At 35.8% G+C, this 10482-nt stretch overlaps 1 pseudogene; it reads right to left on the bottom strand.

Moving 5' to 3' along the window:
• Positions 1-4927: 4927 nt before the first annotated feature.
• On the bottom strand, positions 4928-10348 carry LOC115986836 (annotated as a pseudogene).
• Positions 10349-10482: the final 134 nt, after the last annotated feature.

Here is a 10482-nt window from a genome sequence, read left to right as displayed (position 1 = left end):
CACTAAAAAAAAATGAATGAATCACATTTTATTTATTTTTCATATTTTTCAATTTATTACTTTAAAAAGGTTTCAGTTTAATTTTTTATGCACTAAAACCCGTTAAGATTTGGACAAGTAGAATGATATACGAAACCCTTAAAAACACTCAAAAATGAATGAAACACTTTTTTATTAATTTTTCCTATTTTTCAATATATATGAGATTATGAGGCTTTTCGTCGGTTGAAGGCTACCATTACTTATTACTTTTGGTTTGGAGTTCTTTTCTTTAGTTGGAGTTGTAGTAGGGCCACGTGTTGTTGAACCATGAGGGTAGGAGTGAGAAATTGGGTTAGAAAGTGGGATGTGGACGAAACTTAGATGAGAGGTTTTACTTTGGAGAAAGGAATATTTCAGATAATGGAGAGTATTTTGTGGAAAAGGTATTTTTGACATAAAAAGGTAGTTTCATTGAATAGTTTGGACAATGTGTATGGCAAATTTGGGAATTTGTGGGATTTCAAATTTCTTAATCACATTGGAAAATCAATCGTTTCATATCAATTATTATGTAGTTCGGTTTGGTTTCATGGCTTTGGGCTATTGTATTTATCAAAAGAGGTTGATATGGTTGGAATAATAATTGTATGGTTTTATTTATTTATTTATTTTTTCCCATTATTAGTAGGTAGGAGTAAATCTAGAGTTCAAATCACATAATAAACGTGTATAAATAAAATAATTCAAACAATTGACCAAAATAAATTTTAGGCAAAAAGTCATTCTATCTATCAATTTTTTTTTTTAACAAAAAACAAAAGGATTATGTTAACGAGTGCCCTTAGAATATTAGTTAACAATCCATTTTAGGAAAGTTTTGACACCACTTTTATGAGAAATGAAAAAATCTGTCAAATCACCGCATACCCTTGGTACGGTAGTCACTTTACAAGTATAAATGCTTGTGGGGTGTGGGGGGTAAGAGATGAGGTTCAAGTGTCAAAAAAGGAGTTTCACACACATATACACTTAGATTAGGCTAGAGTAGAAATTCTATATTGTATAAAAAATAAATAAAAAAACTGTAAAAGCATTAATTGTTTTTTTTTTCTTTCTCATAAAAACTTTTTTTAAATGGATTATTAACTAATACCTTAAAGACATTCGTTAGCATTTCTCAAAACAGAAAATAGAAGAACTACAATTTTCTTTTTCTTTTTCATGTCCACTAAAAGTTTAAAAATAGAAAAACTATAAACTTTCTTTTCTCTCTTTAATTGGTCCTCACAAATGAGTGAATGACAATTGAGATTTACTATAAAAGAAATCAATTATATTGATAAGACCTTAAAGTTATAAATATTACTGATATGGAAGGGATTTGATGATTGATATTTTTAGAGATTTTGAAATATTGATTTTTTTTTTAATTTTTTTTATAAGATAATTCTATAGTTATAACGTGTAACGCTAGGAGAGAGAGAGAGGGAGAGGTATTTGAACCCTAGACATTTTTGTTAGAAACATGTGGATGTACTTAGTTAGAGCTCCAAAGTTGTTAGCATTTTGCAAAGTGATTTTAACAAGTCTATGCATAAGGTTTGTTACCTACACTTATCCAACTATGTATATGTTCTATACTTTTGGAATGTTTTGGCAAACTGATGCTTCTATAAGAGGTGTCCATCTTACTGGACAGAAGTTGTTGCTTGAAGATGTGGTGAAACATTATTGGTAATTTGGTATAATTGGTGTTGAAACAAAGATTCTTGGTGGGTTTTAAACTGTGGATTCAACTTATAGGCAATGCATCAACTACAACTAGGCAGCCAATTTTAAGAGAAGAGGTGAGGTCAGGTGATAGACCATGAGACTGAGCATTTTTCTTTTTGGGCTTCGATGGTGCATTTAGGCTTTTTACCAATTGTTTGGGGCTAATTTGTTCACAGCCCAACAAAATAGGCCCAAAGAAATGGACTCCATGCATTTTGGACTTGAAAATCTCTCAAGGCCCAATCAAAATAACTAGAAATAGGGAGTGCAGCCAACTTGCCCAAACTGACTCGACCCAACCCAACCCACCGGGTTGGGTCGGTTTTTAAGGCTTAGTGGGTTGGGTTGGGTTGGGTTATAAATTTTTTTTGATAGTGGGTCGGGTTGGGTTTGGATCATAAAATTTCAAACCCGCCAAACCCAACCTGACCCACCCATATATTATATATATAATTAATAAAATTTTTAAAACAACGAGCTCTTCCTATCTTATATAAAAGTCAATTAGTTCACACAAATCCTAATAAATTACTATTGTTGTTTAGTTATTAGTGTTGTTTGCCTTTAAGGAGTTTCATTGATACTAATATTTGGGTTTTTTTTAATATATTTATATTTATATTTTTTTTACTCAATTTAATAATAATAATAATAATAAAAAATTTGTCAAACCCATGATTTCAACCCGACCCATGTGGGTTGGGTTGGACTTATGTGATAAATTGGGTTGTGTTGAATTTTTTTTGACCCACCATGGTGGGTTAGGTCAAAAAATCCCCTTAACCCAACTCAACCCGACCCATACACATCGCTAACTAGAAAATATGGGATTTGATAGGTGGATAGCCCAACCCAAAGTATAATAATTACCATCAATTTCTTAAGTTTTCTTATTCTTCTTTTCTTTTGGTCTTTTATGAAATAATAATGAATTGTTTACTTTTTTTCTTTTCTTTTCTTTTTCATTTTTACAAGATTGTCACTTTTTTTTTTTTTTTTTCTCAAGGATCACTTCAAAACTTATAATGTTAAACAGTTAAAAGTAAATATTCAAATTATTTTCATATATACAACTAAAATGATTTCAATTTGAAAAAGAATGTCTTGGGGAAGTGGTATAGTAATAGTATAATTTACAGATTTTAAAAGGAACCCACTGTTTAAAGTTTTAAAGACAAAGAACACAAAAATTATTAATATTCAAAGAATTTCTACAAGTTTATAAGGGGCCCAAAGGATCATTGCCCCCATGGATTGTTCTTCTTGGTGTTAATAGTTCAATATGGTAATGGTTTTAGGTATTTGTTTTGAATTTCAAGTCTTAAGTTGTGGGTTTTGCCACCTCAACACTTGTATTAAGATTAAGTGTCTTCTCTACTCCTAACATGAAGATAAAATCCTAACTCGCCCCATCAAGAGCCATTTTGAAATAAAGAATTAGAAGAGGAAAACTTGTTGTGTGCCAAGTGTGTGCGCTAATAATTGCTTATATGGATTGACACATGGTTGTCCGTGACATCAAGAGGTACGCAAATTAATAAAATCCCATTTATTAATTATAATTAATTGTGTTCTAATCACTAGCAAGTTTTGCCAAATCTTCCAGTATTTTGAGGAAGTTGAACAGGTTTAAGATGAAAATGAAAGGTGAAAAAAAGGGAAAGAAAAAAAGTTTGAAGCAATCAAATAGGTTAATAGCATGTTTCAGAGCCATGCTCTTAATTACATATATATACAAAGAAGTCCTTCTCATATGGATTTCTGGTTGACCAAAACACACACAGACTTGTATGAAAGTGATAGGTGCAAAGGTTATCTCAGACTCTCTGTGTCAACGGCATGGCTTAATCATCAAGTACCTGGTAAAGTGATGTGTTCATATATTTATAGCAACTCCAACTTCAACCAATCACATTGTTAATAGGTACATACATGTTAAGAAGTATTCTACGTAACTTTTAAACTGGTTTATCTTATATTAATTATTAAAATAGTTTAATTTAACTGAAACTCTATTACCAAGTTTCAAGGAATTTAAAATTCTGCTCCAACTAAAATCAATATATATCTTATTAATATTTTGGATATTTTAATATAAGTAACCATTTTATTTAAGTTTCAAAAAATTTAAAATTACACTCCAACTAAAATTCTATTGCCAACAATTTCAAGGAATTAAAAATAAATTTAATATTTATATTTTAATATAATAAAACTTTCATAGTTCACACTACATTCTGTCATTGACTGGTTCAATATATATGTATGCATTATAGAGTTAATTTAGAGTTTTAAGTGGCTTACTAATTTTTATATATATGATAGTTTTGATAATATTTTTTTCCTTTTAGATAAAATTTTCAGTTAATTTGTGAGCATACTACTAGTAGCTATATAAGGTAGTGCACAACATGAACATCTCTTTCTTTTTTTTCTTTTCTTTTCTTTTTTTGGTTTTGAGAAGAACCCAACATGAGCATCTTGATACCTTCTTAAGTAGGCAAGCAACATGAGCATAGAAATAGTTAAAGGCTAATGATTATGAAGAAAAACTCTAAATACTGAAATTGCAGGACAGTACATAAGATGTTCTAGTGATACCTTCATGAGCAAAAGAGGAAGAAGAAGAAGAAGAAGAAAAAAAATGATACATTGGAGCTTCTGGACGCAGATCAAAAAGTCACTATGTATGAATAAAATAACAACTAAAAAAACCAGTAGTTATCCTCAATGAGCAAAACTGTCTAATGACTAATGTTCACCATGATTTAGCAAAACAGCATTTAAAAAAGAACAATATATAGTGTAAGAAGATAAATTTGGTGAATCTCCTTTCCTATATATTTTAACAGTTAAGTTAGCACAGCAGCCTACAATATAAGTTGAAATCACACAATGGCATTAAAATCTTGAGAAGAAACTTATCTTAGCCAGCAACTGTCTAATGAGTTGTCCGCATAATCTGAAGTTAAGAGAACTTGATGGAACTAACAGGGAAAGTTTTAATCCTCTAACCATACATAATTGGTAAACAAAAAGCACAAATCTCCATAAAACAAGAAAGATAAACAGTAATGCCATGTTAAAGTCGAGTTAATAATTTAGGCAAGTAATGCATTTAAAAGGTTCAGTCTAGCTGTGTTTTCTTTTCTTTTAATTACATGAGGATATTCCATTTGAATTGGGTCTAATCACCATGCATGCAATCACCCACAAACTATGTACATTGCAAAAGACCAAGGGAATTGAACCTGTACATCTCTCTTGCTTATAACAAAGTACAAAAATAAGAAGAAAAATACTATAACAAAACTGATCCTAGCACCAAATTAGAACATGCCACTGCCACTTAAAAATGATAAATACAGATAACAACAGAGAGTTATGCCAATGAGAGAATGAGCGAGTGCTGTGCAGCTCGCAGCACTTGGAGCGTGAGCTCGGCTTCCCTTATTATTTGGTCGTTTGGTATGTATTGCCAAATGCCTAAAAGTTGCCTCTGGCGTTCGCAGAGCTGGTTCTCGACGCAGAGCTGGTTCTTGACGCGTTTGATTTCTTCTCCAAGTTGAGCAAGCCTTTGTGCCATAGCCATAGCAGATAAATTCATATCTCCAAGTTGAGCAAGCCTTTGTGCCCTAGCCATAGAAGATAAATTCATATTGTTGGAGAACGTCTTCTTTCTCTCAAAATATGCATCCATATTCTCCTTGGCTTTGGAAAGATCGATCATCCCTCCAATAGTACTCATCAATTTGCACTTATCATACTGACCAGCAACTTCTTGATGCATGCGATTCGTCTTTGAGCCTTAATTATCTTTTCTTCTCTTTCCTTCTCTTTCCTATGCAGACTGTTTGATCTCACCCTCTTCATCAGCTTTATTAGCTTCTTCTTGCTCTCTTTCCCCTCTCTCAAGTTCCTCCTGGCACTTGTTCAAAAGCACCCTCTTAAAAGTTATCTTTTCATTGTCTTTGCTGAAATCAGGCAATTCCAAGGAAAGATGACTACACAAATTGGCATACATTTCACAGAAAGTAGGTTCCATTAAAGCTTTGTCAAAGACCTGTGAGATGACACCAGTTAGAGTGCCAGGATTGTCAATGTTTACTGCTTTCACTTGTTCGAAAAGTTTATCAAAGTTCTGAGGAGTTAGCTTGTTCAAAATAGCTTTCAACTGCCTTTGCTTTGCCTGTTACTCATCCGTCACTTAACCCACTTCATACTTCTTCTCAGCTTTGTGCATCATCTGTAATGGAGTATGAGGAGAAGGAAATAAACCATTCGGTTGCATATTGGCATTACGCAGCCACCTGTCAGCATCTGGGCTGTTTCTAGGCATTCCACCCTGAGAACCCATACTACTACTACTACCACGAAGTAATAATCAAGATCCCCCACTCGGCCTGTCTACAATTCTACCTGGACTAGGGTATGAATCACGTTCAACAAGGTGAAAGAGATTCAAATTAGCACTCATCAAGGCCTCTATATGAGATGTAATCTCAAAATCCTTAGGGAGATCAGAGCATTGCTTAGAAAATTTCAAGAGGAAATCTCGGGAATACTTCTTAGCCATACTTCCATCTCTATCATGGTCATAATGATCCAGTCCTCCCTGAATTAGCTGTCCATAATCTGAAACTTCTAATTTTGGAGTAGACAAGTCAGCAGCATCTTCCCAATCATCGGGCTCAGCTTTGTTCAGTTCACTCTTTTCGCTAGCAACAGCATCTACTTCAACCGCATCAGCAGGTGCCTGCTTCTCATTCACACAAGTAGAAATGATCTCAGTATAATCAGTAGACAAAATAGTTTCTTTCTTTTCCTCTGGGCCCTTATAAGCATTATAAAGATCAGAGGTTGTCCCGGCAGAATCAACTTTCAGACAAATTTCTTTTCTCTTCTTTTTTTTGCTTGGTATTTCTTTTCTCTTCTTCTTCTTTTTGCTTGGTATATTTTGTACATCATGAGAATGTTCCATACTACTACTACTACCACGAAGTAATAATCGAGATCCCCCACTTGGCCTGTCTACGATTCTACCTAGACTAGGGTATGAATCACGTTCAACAAGATGAAAGAGATTCAAAGTAGCACTCATCAAGGCCTCTATATCAGATGTAATCTCAAAATCCTCAGGGAGATCATAGCATTGCTTAGAAAATTTCAAGAGGAAATCTCGGGAATACTTCTTAGCCATACTTCCATCTCTATCATGGTCATAATGATTCAGTCCTCCCTGAATTAGCTGTCCATCATCTGAAACTTCTAATTTTGGAGTAGACAAGCCAGTAGCATCTTCCCAATCATCGGGCTCAGCTTTGTTCAGTCCACCCTTTTCACTAGCAACAGCATCTACTTCAACCGCATCAGCAGGTGCCTGCTTCTCATTCACACAAGTAGAAATGCTCTCAGTATAATCTGTAGACAAAATAGTTTCTTTCTTTTCCTCTGGGCCCTTGTAAGCATTATAAAGACCAGAGGTTGTCCCAGCAGCATTAGCTTTCAAAAAAATTTCTTTTCTCTTCTTCTTTGTTGCTTTAGAAGTAACCTTTGCCTTATTCTGATCAAGGATAGGTTTATCCTTTCCACTAGCAACAGCATCTACTTCAACCGCATCAGGAGGTGCCTGCTTCTCATTCACACAAGTAGAAATGATCTCAGTATAATCTGTAGACAAAATAGTTTCTTTCTTTTCCTCTGGGCCCTTGTAAGCATTATAAAGATCAGAGGTTGTCCCAGCAGCATTAGCTTTCAAACAAATTTCTTTTCTCTTCTTCTTTGTTGCTTTAGAAGTAACCTTTGCCTTATTCTGATCAAGGATAGGTTTATCCTTTTCACTAGCAACAGCATCTACTTCAACCGCATCAGCAGGTGCCTGCTTCTCATTCACACAAGTAAAAATGCTCTCAGTATAATCTGTAGACGAAATAGTTTCTTTCTTTTCCTCTGGGCCCTTATAAGCATTATAAAGAGCAGAGGTTGTCCCAACAGCATTAGCTTTCAGAAAAATTTCTTTTCTCTTCTTCTTTGTTGCTTTAGAAGTAACCGTTGCCTTATTCTGATCAAGGATAGGTTTATCCTTTTCACTAGCAACAACATCTACTTCAACTGTATCAGCAGGTGCCTGCTTCTCATTCACACAAGTAGAAATGCTCTCAATATAATCTGTAGACAAAATAGTTTCTTTCTTTTCCTTTGGGCCCTTATAAGCATTATAAAGATCAGAGGTTGTCCCAGCAGCAATAGCTTTCAAACAAATTTCTTTTCTCTTCTTCTTTGTTGCTTTAGAAGTAACCTTTGCCTTATTCTGATCAAGGATAGGTTTATCCTTTTCACTAGCAACAACATCTACTTCAACCGCATCAGCAGGTGCCTGCTTCTCATTCACACAAGTAGAAATGCTCTCAGTATAATCTGTAGACAAAATAGTTTCTTTCTTTTCCTCTGGGCCCTTGTAAGCATTATAAAGATCAGAGGTTGTCCCGGCAGCATCAGCTTTCAGACAAATTTCTTTTCTCTTCTTTTTTTTGCTTGGTATATTTTGTACATCATGAGAATGTTCCAAGTTTGGTAGATCTGCAGTGACATGCATTGGGGCCCCAGTCTTATTTACAGGTAAGGAATTAAGAGCTGATGGATTCATGTAAGCCATGTTTTGGGGATTCTGGCCAACTGGATAATTAAATCTCGGTGCTAACTGGCTACTTGTTAAAGGAAGAGAACTTTGAGGCCGAGAGAACATAGAACCGGCATTGAAAGAATTGGGATTATAAAAGTTAAGAGGATGAGAAGGTCCAAATGATGGAATAGGCTGGGATTGAGGAGGCATATTAGGAAGAGACCTCGGTGCGGATGACCCACCATCTGAATAAGAATTGGCCCGCTTGTCGAGTCTCAACTCTTCATGTGTATCTGGATGAGTAATCTTAACAGTAGCTTTACGAGGGCCACCAAATTTTCCTCCCTGCTGCTGGGAGTATGGTGGGATCATGCCCATTCCCATGTTGCTTTGATGAATGATTCCCCGCTGCATAGGATGGGGTTGGAGAAAAACCGGCGGTTGCACTTGCGGCGCATATGCCGTTGATAAACCCATGGGCAACCGCATTTGAAGTGGAGCGGCTGTCATACCATGGGATTGAAGCTGTTGGTTGGGACCAGCAAATTGCATAGAAACCTGTGGCTGGTGATGATACTGCATTGGCATGGACATCCCACCCATAGGAGGAAGTACAGGAGGCTTCTGAGGTTGACTTGCTGGTGGTGCAGGCGAGACTTGCACATCATTTTTAACCTTTGGCACTGAATGAGCCTCCCCGGTATTAGATTGTTCAGCAGCAACTGCATCCTTCCTCGGGAACTGCTGCTTGGGTGCAGTGGGAATTGGCAATGGAGGGGGAGGTCTAAAGGAATCATGACGTGCCTGCGGGTCAAAAAAACACAGAAAGGTTTGTTGTCAAATTACAAGCACTCAATGCCATAAATTTCCAACATTCAAAATTGAGTAATTGAATTATCCCAACACCAACAATTGAAGCACAAAGGAAATGGCAAATCAAAAATATGCCAAGTTTTAATAGTACATTGTATAAAGCTCCAAACTAATTGAAAGAGAACAGGAAGGGAGGTTAGGGGGCTACCATTAAGCATCAGATTTTCAATAGACAAGCAGGTCAAAAGATGAAATAGGAAAAGGGTAAGTAAAAACCTGATCTTGTTTCTGCTCATCCAAATTTGGGGGCACTGAGCTTGTTCGAGCAGGAACCTACAACCACAAGATAAAAACAATCATTCGAATCTACAAAAATAATATTTTTAAAAAAATTACCGAGCACCATGCACTTTATGGAAAAGAAAAAAAAAATATAACCATGTTGATTTAGTAAATGTGTGATCATAAACATACCTGCATCCCATTCATGAAACCAGGACTAATGGACCCAAACTGGAAGGGGTAAGGCTTAGAAGCATCTCCTGGGGCTGATCAATATATAAATAGCATATCATGAGTTACACTGGGCTAGAATTACTAATCACCATCAAGGGAAACCAACACTGATAGTTTCCCACATTATAACTAAATTCAAGAACTACATCTGATGCATCTAAATAACACATACCCTTTACGGGTGTTTTGGGAGCTGCGGCTGGCTCAGAGCTCATGGCGGAAGATTGAGAAGTTGGAGCCTTCGGAACAGGGTTGGTGCTTCTCTGCACAGCAGCTGCAGATAAGGAACATACCTGCATCCCATTCGTGAAACCAGGACTTATGGACCCAAACTGGAAGGGGTAAGGCTTAGAAGCTTCTCCTTGGGCTGATCAATAAATAAATAGCATATCATTAGTTACATTAGAACTACTAATCACCATCAATAAATAAATAGCATATCATTAGTTACATTGGGCTAGAACTACTAATCACCATCAAGGGAAACCAACACTGATAGTCTTCCACATTATAACAAAATTCAGGAACTATATCTGATGCATCTAAATAACACATACCCTTTACGGGTGTTTTGGGAGCTGCGGCCGGGTCAGAGCTCATGGCGGAAGATTGAGAAGTTGGAGCCTTCGGAACTATTTCCTATACTGCTTCGTTTCAATCTTCTCCGACCTGTTTGATTGATTGTAGGACATATATCCCAATCCGTAAGATTCCCCTCTCCGATATATATTTCTTTTTCTCTATACAAAATTTTCTCTGTAACCAAACAGGATCCA

This window comes from Quercus lobata, chromosome 4 (genome assembly GCF_001633185.2).
Source record: "Quercus lobata isolate SW786 chromosome 4, ValleyOak3.0 Primary Assembly, whole genome shotgun sequence".
NCBI lineage: Eukaryota > Viridiplantae > Streptophyta > Magnoliopsida > Fagales > Fagaceae > Quercus > Quercus lobata.
This window is presented reverse-complemented; position numbering and strand designations above follow the sequence as displayed.